Source organism: Petaurus breviceps, unplaced genomic scaffold (genome assembly GCF_028583685.1).
Source record: "Petaurus breviceps papuanus isolate PSGF00001 unplaced genomic scaffold, PetGlider_PUasm1.0 37, whole genome shotgun sequence".
Lineage (NCBI taxonomy): Eukaryota > Metazoa > Chordata > Mammalia > Diprotodontia > Petauridae > Petaurus > Petaurus breviceps.
The window spans coordinates 66,688,076-66,700,548 of NW_027186296.1; the positions used below are offsets into that span (position 1 = coordinate 66,688,076).

The 12,473-nt window shown below is 38.7% G+C and overlaps 1 long non-coding RNA gene across 1 annotated transcript in view; it reads left to right on the forward strand.

The window, feature by feature from the left end:
* Positions 1-2,330, forward strand: part of LOC138169298 (uncharacterized) — a 13,100-nt gene extending 10,770 nt beyond the window's left edge. The window contains exon 2 of the long non-coding RNA XR_011170318.1: positions 2,147-2,330. This is a non-coding gene — a long non-coding RNA (uncharacterized lncRNA). The remainder of the gene's footprint in view (positions 1-2,146) is intronic.
* The last annotated feature ends 10,143 nt before the right edge of the window (positions 2,331-12,473 follow it).

Genomic DNA, 12,473 nt, shown 5'->3' on the forward strand with positions numbered 1-12,473 from the left:
ATGGTGAAAATATCCTAAGGTCTTTGTTTACTTGCACCGTGTTTCATAATCACTGCCACTCTTCTCAATACGATTTGTGCTTATGTGAACTGTTAGAAGGCAGTGGGAATGATAATAGCTTACAGTTATACAGTTCCTTAAAATTTACAGAGCATTTTGTAAATGTCACATTTTCCCATCCTTCAGCCTCCCCACACAGGTTAGGATTCCCTTAAGCCTCCTCTTGTTTTTATTCTCTTTTGAAGCTCTTCTTTTCATTCTTTCCAGGAACATTTCATTTGCCCCAACACCTTTCAATACAAACTCCTTGAGAATGGGGATTGTTTCATTCTTTGTTTTTGAATTATTCCTCACCTCCAGTAGGTGCTCAATAAATGCTTGTTGACTAGTTGGAGAGAGGTATGCCATTAGCTCTTTTGCCCTGTTATCTGGTAGGGGGACTAACTTGCATTTTGTGCCATGTGTACTTGGCACTGACAGATAAACATAATATATTTCCTTCAGGTTATTATAGTATTCCTCATGTTTTCAGACTCATGGGAAGTAGTAGACTCGGTTGTCTTTTATTCTTTTAACCAACTCGTGGTGAATGGTTGTTTGCTCCTACTTGTTCACTGCCTCTGGGCTCCTGCTTTTTGGAGGGGGGAAAGGTAGGGCAGTTGGGGTAGTCACATGGCTAGTAAGTGTACTTGCTCAGCTGCCTTGGATCCTAGTTAATATTTCCATCAAAGCTCTAAAGACAAACAGAAGCAGGACTGAGCTATTGTTGGAAAGGCCAATTTTCACTTCCTAGCTATTTCCAAATGCTATTTGCCTACATTCTGACGTCTACCTCAACCCCTTCCTACTGGAATGTGGTTTCTGTCACTAGGATTCTGGCCTCCCATGGTGAGCTTTTGCCGTCTATTGGCTGGAGTCATAGAATTATCAGGCCTCCATAACACTTCCAGCCATTTCTCAGCCATGTTGCCAGTCACGTATTTTTCTTTTCCTTCTATGTCCCTTTTATGTATTACATTAGAACTGCAGCTCCTTGAGAGCAGTGACTGTGGTGATTGGCTTGTTGTGTGCCCAGTGCTCAGCACAGGGCCTGGTGCATAGTAAGCACTTAACTTTTTTTCATTAATTTACTCTTTTTGTTTTTCAGGCTGATCTGATTTCAGACACCCAGTCCTCTCCTCTGCCTTGTAACTTCAACATCTTCAGTTTTTTCTCTACCTTTTTTTTTTTTTGCCTGACCTGCCCAAGGTCACACAGCTAATAAGTGTGAAGTGTCTGAGGACGGATTTGAACTCAGGTCCTCCTGACTCCAGGGCTAGTGTTCTATTCACTGTGCCACATAGCTACCTCAGTTGTTTCTCTTTAAAAGGAGCTACTTTGCTTTGACCAGGAACTCACTTTCTTTGTTGCAGCTAGAAATGGAGAAATGAAGCTGTGTATTAACAGCTATGCTTTCAAATCAGGGAACTCTGGGAATGGTTACAAATATTTACCCAGGAGAGAGAAGCTCTGCCCATCTTCATGAGTGGGCCAAGATCAGAAAAGTGGTAAGAAAATGTAACAGGCCAGAAATGGGCAACCTTTCTATCCTGGTATATAAAGGCCTTGATTCTTTTCATTAGTGTGCTGGAAATGTAGAAAGAAAGGATTGCTGGTTGCTGTTCAGCCTCTGACCTGTGAGACATTTTTTGGCACCATGGGCATAGGGTGCATTATCTATGGTGTAATACCATAGATGACATAGATTGTCAGCTCCTATAACAGAAGTTACTATGTTTTTCCATCACTTTGGGCAAAAAAACCATAAATCTGTCTTCATGGCTTTCTGGGTTCTGGTTACTATCCTCAGAAAGTTCTTTTAGGCCTTCTACTTTGTGGAAGACTTAGGAAATTAATGACCCTCTTTTACAGATTCATTCTTGGAAACCCACTTGGAACATACTTTTGAATATCTTGAATTATGAGCCAACCTTTTATTGCTAGTATTCTTGTCTGTTAATTGAAACCCTGAAAACTTGGTAGATGACTAAATGAAAGCAAACTCTGAACTGAGGCTTGACTAAACAGAAGTTGGGCACAAAACTAATGTTAAGACTGTTGTAGAGAAAAAGGAGAGGCAACTTCTGGACACATCTCCCCCTTACAGATACAATTAGAAGTGGATTGGCTGAAGGAACTGAAGATTCAGAACATGAAGAAAGTGACTGAAGCCATCAGGTTGGAGCTGACACTATATTGGGAAAGATGATTTTACAGCCAGCAACAGAAAGAAGCCTTCACCCATTACTATGATGGTTAACATGGGGACTATATAAACATAGACTTGCCTACTTATTGCTGTATGCCTTTTTTTTTCAAGGTTCTGATTACAAGCATAGTGAAATCTCCATTTATTCAGTAACAAATTAAGGCAAACATTCACAGAAAATCAAAATACAGCTTTTACCATGTCACAACTCAACAACTTAACACTAAAATGGCCATGTAGTTTTCACCAGAGTGGTCACATAGTTTTAAACAAAGTACATTCATTTAGTAACTCAATCATTTAGTAAGTCCTTAATTCAATCACAAAGTACAAAGGTTAAAGTTCTCTTTTTTTTTTGGAGGGCAATTGGGGTTAAGTGACTTGCTCAAAGTCACACAGCTAAGTAAGTGTGTCAGGTGTCTGAGGCTGGATTTGAACTCAGGTCCTCCTGACTCCAGGGCCGGTTCTCTATTCACTGTGCCACCTAGCCACCATTCATTTAGTCAATCACAAAGCACAAAGGCCATCCACCCCTAGGTCACAACTAGGTTACAATATCATCAGTCAGCACTAAATACCCAAGGAGAGGTCTTTTCATCTTGACCTGAGGCAGATTATCAGCTTCCATGGTTCCCCTTCCCACAGTTTCTGTTCCTGGGAAGACAAAGCTTAACAAAGCCACAATAACATGCATTCACATTGCCAGTGTCCTCATCAATTCACTTCCTGCCTCTGAAATCAACCTAGACCCAATAACAAGGTCTGAGGCCTCTATCAACAAATCAATCTGACAAAGTAACATCAAAACAGACTTACTGCTGTATTTGTATAAGCCAGGTCTCCTGACAAGAAGAAAATACATTTGAAAAGGAATTAGTCAGATTATTTTTCTGGTTATCCATATAAATTGGTATTCTTGTACAGATGACAGTTTGTAACGCTTTTGGAAGTCATCTGCAGTATTTTTCATTTGAAGCATTTTCTCTAGAAATGACAGCTGTCAGGAGTAGAAAACTTTTTCCTCTTCAGCCTCTTAATATAGCTGACCACCTGGGATGAGACTATGGTAGACAAGCATCTATGCTTGTCAAGTATCTGGATTCCTACTGTGCTTAATCCTGAGGCAGGGGATGAAAAAGAAGTTTAGAAAACTTGGGCCCTACCCTTAAGGAGCTTATATTTTCAGTAGAGAAAGATGGTTGACATATAAACATGATAAATATCAGGAAATAACCATTGACAATAGGTAATGTGTGATTATATAAAAAGTAATAGTCCAATTAAATACTAAACAGTAGGGGCAGCTAGGTGGCGCAGTGAGTAACAGCACTGGCCCCAGAGTCGGGAGGACCCGAGCTTGGTTCTGGCCTCAGACATGTAACATCCACACGAAAAAACTAGCCGTATAACCTTGAGCAAGTTACTTAACCCCAATTGCCCTCCAAAAGGCAAAAAACAAACAAACCAGTAACTGAGATGAAATGGCAAAGGAAAACTGGAAGTAAAAGGTAACATTTGACCTGGACCTTAAGGAATGGATCCTATTTCAACAGACAGAGTAGAATAGATATAGTATAAATAAAAACATGGAGGTTAGAATGAACATAGCATTATCTAGGGGAGGAGTGGGAAAGGTAAGGCTGTTAAAGAGCTTTGAACATGCATTCTTAACCTTTGTAGTGTAGATCCTTTTGTTAGTCTGAAATCTATGGACCCTTAATCAAAATAGTGTTTTTAACTGCATAAAAGACAAAGTATTACAAAGGAAATCAATCATATTTAGTTACGTGTGTGTGTAGTCTACATAATTTTTTATACAAGTTTACAGGCTCTAGGTTAAAAATATTCCTGGCCCTAGAAGGATGAATTAAAGACTGTGCACTTTATTCTGTGGGTGGAAAACCATTAAAAGTTTTTGAGTCATATGGTGATTATTGTGTTTTATTAAGATTATTTTAGGGAGAGATTGTCATGTGCCCTGTGCTAAATACTGGGGATACAAAGAAATATAAAAAAGCAGGCATTGCGTTCAAGGAGCTCACAATTAATGGAAGAAACATCATGGGAGAGGAGGGTGGATTGACAGTGTCAAAAACTAGTCAAGAAAAATGAGGACTGAGAAAAGGTCATTAGATTTGACAATTAAGAAATCACAGGATTGTGATGGGATACTATTGTACTGTAAGAAATGATGAGCAGGATGCTTTTAGAAAAACCTGGACTTATAGGAACTGATGCAAAGTGAGCAGAGCCAGGAGAACATAGTATACAGTAACAGCAATATTATATGATGATTTACTATGAATGACTTAGCTATTCTTAGCAATATAATTATCCAAGACAATTCTAAAAGACCTATGATGAAAAATGCTGTCTACTTCCAGAGAAAGAATTGATGAAATCTCAATGCAGATTGAAGCATACTATATTTTTTACTTTGTTTTACTTTTTCATCTGTGCTTTCTTTTAGAACATGACTAATATGGAAATGTTTTGCATTGATGTAATGTAATGCCAAGGAAAGGTAACTTCGCAAGGTTCAGAATACCAGCATATGTGCTCTCCATTTTATTCAGTGACAAACCAAGAACAGAGAAGGTCAAAACATGACATCATTCAAAATACAGCATTTACTAAGTGTGATTAAATAATCTCCAAGTACTACCCCACCCCAGGTCCTTACATTCATTCAATCAATCACAAAGTCCCTGTTCTAAATACTACTCCACCCTTAGGCTGTACCTTCATTTAATCCATCACAAAACCCCTCTTCTCAAATGGAGATTAGTTTCCAAACATAAGTAAAGTACATTCATTTGTTCAACCATAGAACACAAAAAGGTCAAAAGTTCCCCACCCCTGGATCTCAATTGAATCTACCCCAGAGTTACATCAAGTTTAAGTACAGCACTTAATACCTAAATGGAGGTCTTTCTTCATCTTGACATGAGGCAAGTTCTCAGCAATCCTAGTTCCTGGGGAGACAAGGCTTAGCAAGGCCACAAGATACATTGCCAGTCCCTTCATTAATTCATCCTCTGTCTGTAAAACAGTCCTAGAACCCCTGAAGACATTAGCAAAACCCTCTCCCAGGATTTCTGTAAACATACAACAAGAAAATCCTTCTTCAGGGCTTCTGAACCAACAGAAAGGTTCCCAGACCCCTGCAATAACAGCACTGTCCTTCACCAGTGGACAGTATTCATTCTGTCTGCAGGACAGTCTCCAGACCCCTGCAACAACAGCACTGTCCTTCACCAGTGGACAGTATTCACTCTCTGTCTGCAGGACAGTCTCAGGAGCTCTTAGCCAACAGCCAGGTTCCAGGACTTCTTCAACAAAAGGACTGTCTTTCACCAGTGGACAAATCTGGCAAAACAACATCAAAACAGACAGACCAAGCAAAACAGCTATGTCTCCTCAGTCCTTGGCAGCTCAGGGGGCAGGTCTCAAAAGTCCAGGGCAATTCAAAGTGGCCCCCAGCAATTCTCTCAGTCTCTCTCTGCCTCCACGAGGTGCTGCTTCCAAAAAAAAAGTTCTTCTGCCTCTCTCTTGTCTCTCCAAATCTACGTCACCAGCTCCTCCCAGTTCAGGACTTTCTTTTCACATCAACAAGTCCATCCCACAGGTGGGATTAACAAGCTCTGGGTTTTAACACAATCAATTTGAAAACCAAGCCAATACAGGGGAATCTTTAATTGCCATTACTATCACAATTGACTATACATAAATAACCTTTATCAAAATGCTTTCTTAGTGAGGGGGGGAAGAGTAGAGAGTGGAAGAGAATTTGGAACTCAAAATTGTAAAAAGTAAAGGTTAAAAATTGTTTTTACATGTAATTAGGGGAAAAAAATTTTTTTTAATTAAATAATGAGATCATAGGTAACTTTAGAGAGAGTTTAATGAGGTAAGAAGTCAGACTGGAAAAAGCTAAGAGTAAGAGGAAAGGAAGTGAAGATTTGGACTACAGACAACTTCCTTAAGGAGGTTAGCCACAAAAAGAGGGGAGAGCTATATCAGTTAATAGCCAGCAAGGATAGATGGATGAAATGAGAGTTTAAGGATGGAGGAGACATGGGCATACTTGTAGATATCAGGGTAACATGAAGTAGATAGGGAGAAATGAAAGACTGGTGAGAAAGTAGAATGAGAGAGGGGCAATCTGCTGGAAAAGACAGGATGGAACGGATCAAGTGAGGCTATAATCATCCAGAGGCTAAGAAAGAGTGTAAGTGACTCGTTATACTTGGAAAATTGGGACAATTTGCTATACCGGAAAAAGAAAAGTCTAGTGTGACTAGGCTACTTAAGTTTAGAGGAATTTTAAAATTTGATTCCATTATTACCATCACAAAGAGGACTACACAGAGATCTTGCTCCAGCTCCACGATGCAGAAATTGTGAAACTGAAACAATATTATGATATGCACAAAAAACTTTTTAAAGGTGTTCAGAAATGGGGAAAAAAATTGAAGGGTTTTTTTGGAATTTGAGGTACTTTTTTGAAGGAAGGGAGGTAGGGAAAGGCAAGAGTATAATAAATTGCTTTGAATACAGTTACTTAAATCCCATTCCCTTAATGTATCAAGATTTCTGAAACCTGGCTTTGCCTAAGTCTTTTTTTTTTGGAAAGGGGCGGAAGGGCAATTGGGGTTAAGTGACTTGCCCAAGGTCACATGGCTAGTGTTAAGTGTCTGAGGATGGATTTGAATTCAGGTTCTCCTGACTCCAGGGCTGGTGCTCTATTCACTGCACCACCTAGCTGCCCCCTCCTAAGTCTTTTCATTAGCACAATCTATATCTTGCTGACTTCTCATAAACCTACTTAAAGATCAATTCTAGTTGGAAATATTTTGGATTCCTTTTCTGGAAGTTTAGTTGTTAGTGCAGAGAAGGAATATTTTTCTGGCTCCTGGAGGGTATGGTTTTATGGAATTAAAGGACTTCCAACAACTAAATTTTCCTTCTGTGATTGGATTTACTGGTTAAATAGTAGCTCTAATTAAAATGTTGCTCAATTTATAGCAGCAAATGACTATAGTAACCTTGTGTTTGATAAGTATAAAGACTTCAGTTTCGGGGCGGCCAGGTGGCACAGTGAGTGAGAGTGCTGGCCCTGGCGTCGGGAGACCCAGAATCGGTTCCGGCCTCCGATACTTGGCACCCACACAAAATAACTGGCTGTGTAACCTTGAGCAAGTTACTTAACCCCAATTGCTTTTAAAAAAAAAAAAGACTTCACTTTGTGGGATAAGAACTCATTATTTGGTGAAAATTGTTGAAAAAGCTGGAAAGCAATCTGGAAGAAATTGGGCATAGACCATTATCTTACCCAGGGGTGGGGAACCTGCAGCCTCAAAGCCATATGTGACCTTCTAGGTGCTCAGGTGTGGTCTTTTGACTGAGTTAAGTTTTACATAACAAATCCTTCTATTAAGGGGATTTGTTCTGTGAAGTTTGGATTTAGTCAAAGGGCTGCACTAAATTAATAGACCTTCAGGCTGCAGGTTCCTCACCCTTGTCTTATGCCATTTACCAATATAAGGTCAAAATCTATACTTAGATATAGAAATAATATTTGAAGAAAATTTGAAGAACAAAGAATATATTACCTATCAGACTTATAGAGAGGTGAACAATTTATGAGTAAACAAGAGATGGAGAACAGTGTGAGGTATAAAATAGATAATTTTGATTACATTAAATTAAAAAGGTTTTGTACAAATAAAACAAATGTAGCCAATATCAGAAGGAAAGCAGAAAATTGGGGAAAAAAATTTTACACACAGCTTTTCAGATAAAGGTCTCATATCTCAAATATATAAAAAAACTTTATGAAATCTATAAAAATGCAAGTCATTCCTCAATTGATAAATGGTCAAAGGATGTTAAACATTTTTCTGATGAAGGCAGTTTTCTGATGAAGAAATCAAAATAATTAATAGTCATATGAAAAAATGCTTCAAATCATTGATTAGAGAAATAAAAATTTTAAAATCCTTGATATATAATTTTACACCAAAAATTATTGAAGGGAAAAGTGACAAATGGAGGGGATGTGGAAAAACTGGGACACTAATTCATTGCTGGTAGAATTGTAAACTGATACAACCACCAAAGCAATCTGGAATTATGCCCAAAGCATTATTAAACTGCCTATATATGCCCTTTGACCTAGCAATACCACTAAATCTGTTTCCAAAGATGATTAGGGAAAAAGGAAAAGAACCTTTATGTTCTAAAATGTTTATAGCAGCTCTCTTTGTGGTGGCCAAGAACTGGAAGTTTCTGGGATGCCTGTCAATTGGGAAATGGCTGAATAAATTGTGGTATATGATAGAAATGATGAGCTTGATGATCTTAGAAAAAAATGGATAGCCTTGCATGAAATAACTAAGAGCAAAATGAGCAGAACCAAGAGAACATTGTATATGGTAACAGCAGTACTGTTTTAAGAACAGCTTGGAGCAAATGAGTCATTCTGTTATAAATACCCAAATTAACTACACGTTACCTATCAAGGAGGACACTATCTGCATCCAGAAAAAGAATTGATAAAGAGATGTATAGAATGATTGAATGTAAATACATATTTGTGTCTAATGGTAGTCATCTCTAGGGAGGCGGTGGGGGGAGAAAAAAATTACATGATAACTTTTATATTTTAAAGGAATGGCAAGTTGTACACAATAGATTTGCAGTTTCATATGTTGTCATTTTTTTTATTCTACTGTGTTATGGAAATACTTGTTTTATTTCTTTTTTTTTGCTTTTTGGAGGACAATTGGGGTTAAGTGACTTGCCTAAGGTCACATGGCTAGTTTTGTGTTAAGTGTATGAGGCCGGATTTGAACTTAGGTCCTCCTGACTCCAGGGCCAGCGCTCTACTCACTGTGCCACCTAGCCACCTCTACTTGTTTTATTTCTTAAGTTCAGAATAAAAAAAAAAAATTTAAATAATTGTTTCCACAGAGAAAAGCTTTAGATCCAAGCTGATTTATCAATCGTAGTAGAAATCTCTTGAAAGAAAAGCAAAAGCAATGAGCCAAGCACCAAAAAACACTTTCTAAGGTAGACAGTTCTTTTGGAGTGTTCCTCATGTTTTGCATGCAAGGTCCCTCATTTCGAAATCTTTGATATAAACAAAACCAGAAAAACAACACACACTTATTACAATAACATAAATGCAAAGAACAAAATTTTGAAGCTGAATGCTACTTAATGATAATGACCAAACTTGGCCTGGAAGAAGAGTTTAAAAAAATTGTCCCTCAACATCCCTTTGTTCTTTGTAGGGGTGGGATCTTTAGGTGTGGTACTTATGTCCTCAGCCTCAGTTGATGTCTTGGTTAGTTTTGTGGAACTGCTTTTCCTCCCCTCCAGCTCCCCTCCCCCCCAATTTTGTTCTTTGTTATAAGGGATGACTAGTGGGGGAGAAAAGAATGAGAGAGATACGTTCAGGAATAAAGGTGATAAAAAATAAAATTCCAGGGGCGGCCAGGTGGCTCAGCAAGTAAGAGCGCCGGCCCTAGCGTCAGGATGACCTGGGGATCAAATCCAGGCTCAGATACTTAGCACCACACCCATAAGTAACTGGCCATGTAACCTTGAGCAAGTTACTTAACCCCAATTGCTTAAAAAAAAAAATTCCAATAAAATGCCTTAAAATCCATGTTGTGAGTTTTCTGCCCAAGAAACAAGTCCTTCTATATTAATTTCTCTAAGCAGGTAGAATGCTACTTGATAGCTTTCTCAGGAAAGCCATCCTTACTAGAGTTGTCCATTGGGTAGCAAAGGAAGTTCTCAGGATAGAGCTTCCTCACTCATAAGGATTCTCATGAAGACTTCTAGTCATTGACACTTGGATTTTGCTGAATGCCATAGCAATAGGTGCCATCAAAACAGAAAAATTTTAGAAGTAATGCTTGTGGTTTATTTCTCTCCCCTCTATCATGTGTTTTCTAAACAAGCCAGGGGTCTGGCTTCCTAATGATCAATTTTACGCACATTCTCTGTCTTGCTCTCTCTCATGTTTTGCTTAGTCACAAACATAATGAAATAGCACACTCAACCTCTGAATGGAAGATTAGTCAGCCTTTGAGAACAGCAAGATTAATAGGATGTTATCAAGTTATTGATAGTAAGCCTTCCTTTTTTAAATGACCTTGGCTGGAAGGAGTTGAAAGCACAGAATGAAAAGTGGAAAAAGGAACATTTTAAGGCTTTCATTGGTGAATGGCCAGAAATTCATAGAATATGTGATGGAACAGAGTGAGATGTTTCATTTGAAGAAAGAGGAGAGTAACAAGTGAGTAAATAAAAAAATAAAGAGAAAAAAGCTATGAGTTCTTAAAGTATCATATTTCTGCTAAGTTGTATGGATGGTTGAGAGAGTATAGTCCATATCCATCCCTTGCCTTCCATTTTGTGTGTACTCTACACTAGCTTTGGGGCTCAGCCTTCCCACCCCCATTCTGCTTGGATATTGTGCTTATCACTGTTGATTATCCTATAGCAACTAAAGAAGAAGCAGCAAACAGCAACAGGGACGTTATATAGCAGCAGATCCAAAACACCCTGAAAAAAGCAAGGACTGGGACCTAATATATTAGGCAAAGCCTGAAAGGTAACAAAGCTTTACCTTGTTAAAAAGTCAGACTCCTAGTCACAGAAGAATCATTTGGAAAAAAGATAGTAGGAAAAATATCCAAAATGGCAGCTTGCTGGCTTGGAAAATTTAATCCATATTGGTTGAGTGAATGCCATCAAAGCACAACAGTTTACCTAATCATTGCATACCCTCTGTTGGGAGAACAAGGCCCTGCCTTGTACTGATAATCTCATAGAACCTCTACCTCACTAACCACCATCATTAACTAGCGAACTCTCAGTTGTTTATCTTATTTTAACTGCATTAAACTTTTAGAATATACTGAGGCGAGACAACGGGGATTTTCTAGAACTGTATTACAAACTTGGAAGGAAGGAAACAAGCATTTATTAAGTGCCTAGTATGTGCTAGGTACTAAGCTAGCCACTTTTAAAATATTATCTCATTTTATCCTTAAACAACTGTGGGAGGAAAGGATTATTATCCCCATTTTACAATTGAGAAAACTGAGGTTTAAGCGACTTGCTCAGGGTTGCCATAGCTAGTATCTGAGGCTAAATTTGAACTTGGATCTTTCTGACTCCAGGCCCAGCCCTATGCCTCTCTAAATTAGAATCTAAATACAAAACTGGAATACAGGTCAAGCTAGTATAAAAAATGAAAGAACATAACTATAAATATCCAAAATGGCAGCTTGCTGGCAATCCAAATTGGTCGAGTGAATGCCTCTCTCAGGCTCCTTCCATATGCAAATCTTCTGAAAACTTTTAAGTTCCATCTAACAAAGGGGTGAACATTTGTTGCATCCCTATTGTTAGGCCTTTCACTAATAACTAATAAGCAAAGGGTTTTCATCATGCCTATTCCTGTGGTTAGGTTCAAGCCATATACATTCATGAAACAGAATTCCCTGTTGCATAACTTCTTCTATTCCTCAGAGCCCTTATCCTGAGAAACCATGTTTCTTTTAAATGATGGTTTAGTTAAATATCCACTAACTTCTTCCTCTGACTGTTTTACCTTTTGCTTCCAATTTCTCGAATGTCACATACTTCAGCATAAGATTAGCTTGTCTGCAGGTCCCAACAGGACTCTCAGCTTCAGAGAATGATAAACATGTCTTACCCTTGTGAGAGAAGCTCCAAGTGCCAGTGTTTCAGTTGTTCTGCCTTCCTGGGGACTAGCTCTTCACTAACAAGTGCCTTCTAGACATGGGGAATTTCTTTTATACCTTCTCTACTAGCTCAACATGCCCCGGGGCATAGCTTTGTGTATCTAAGCTTTTTGTTGTACAAAGCAACTTACCTAGTGTTTTCATATGATTCTTGCTGGTATAGGTAACTAAGACATGATCCATGACATCATTCCCTCTGCTGGCCACTTAGAGACTGACGGTACTGTGGGACTTGCAGTGTGCGGCTATGCTGAAAGGGCGGGGTGAGGATGAAGACTTCATCAGATCTGCCAGATTTCTGGGCTTTTCTAGGAATGTGCTCTCTGCCCACCCCACCCCCCTCTTTCCTCATCTTTTTATTTTTCTTCCAACAGTAAAAATGATCAGGGACTTCCAACTCTGATATCTTCAGTGCCTTCCTAGCTTTTACTTCTTTA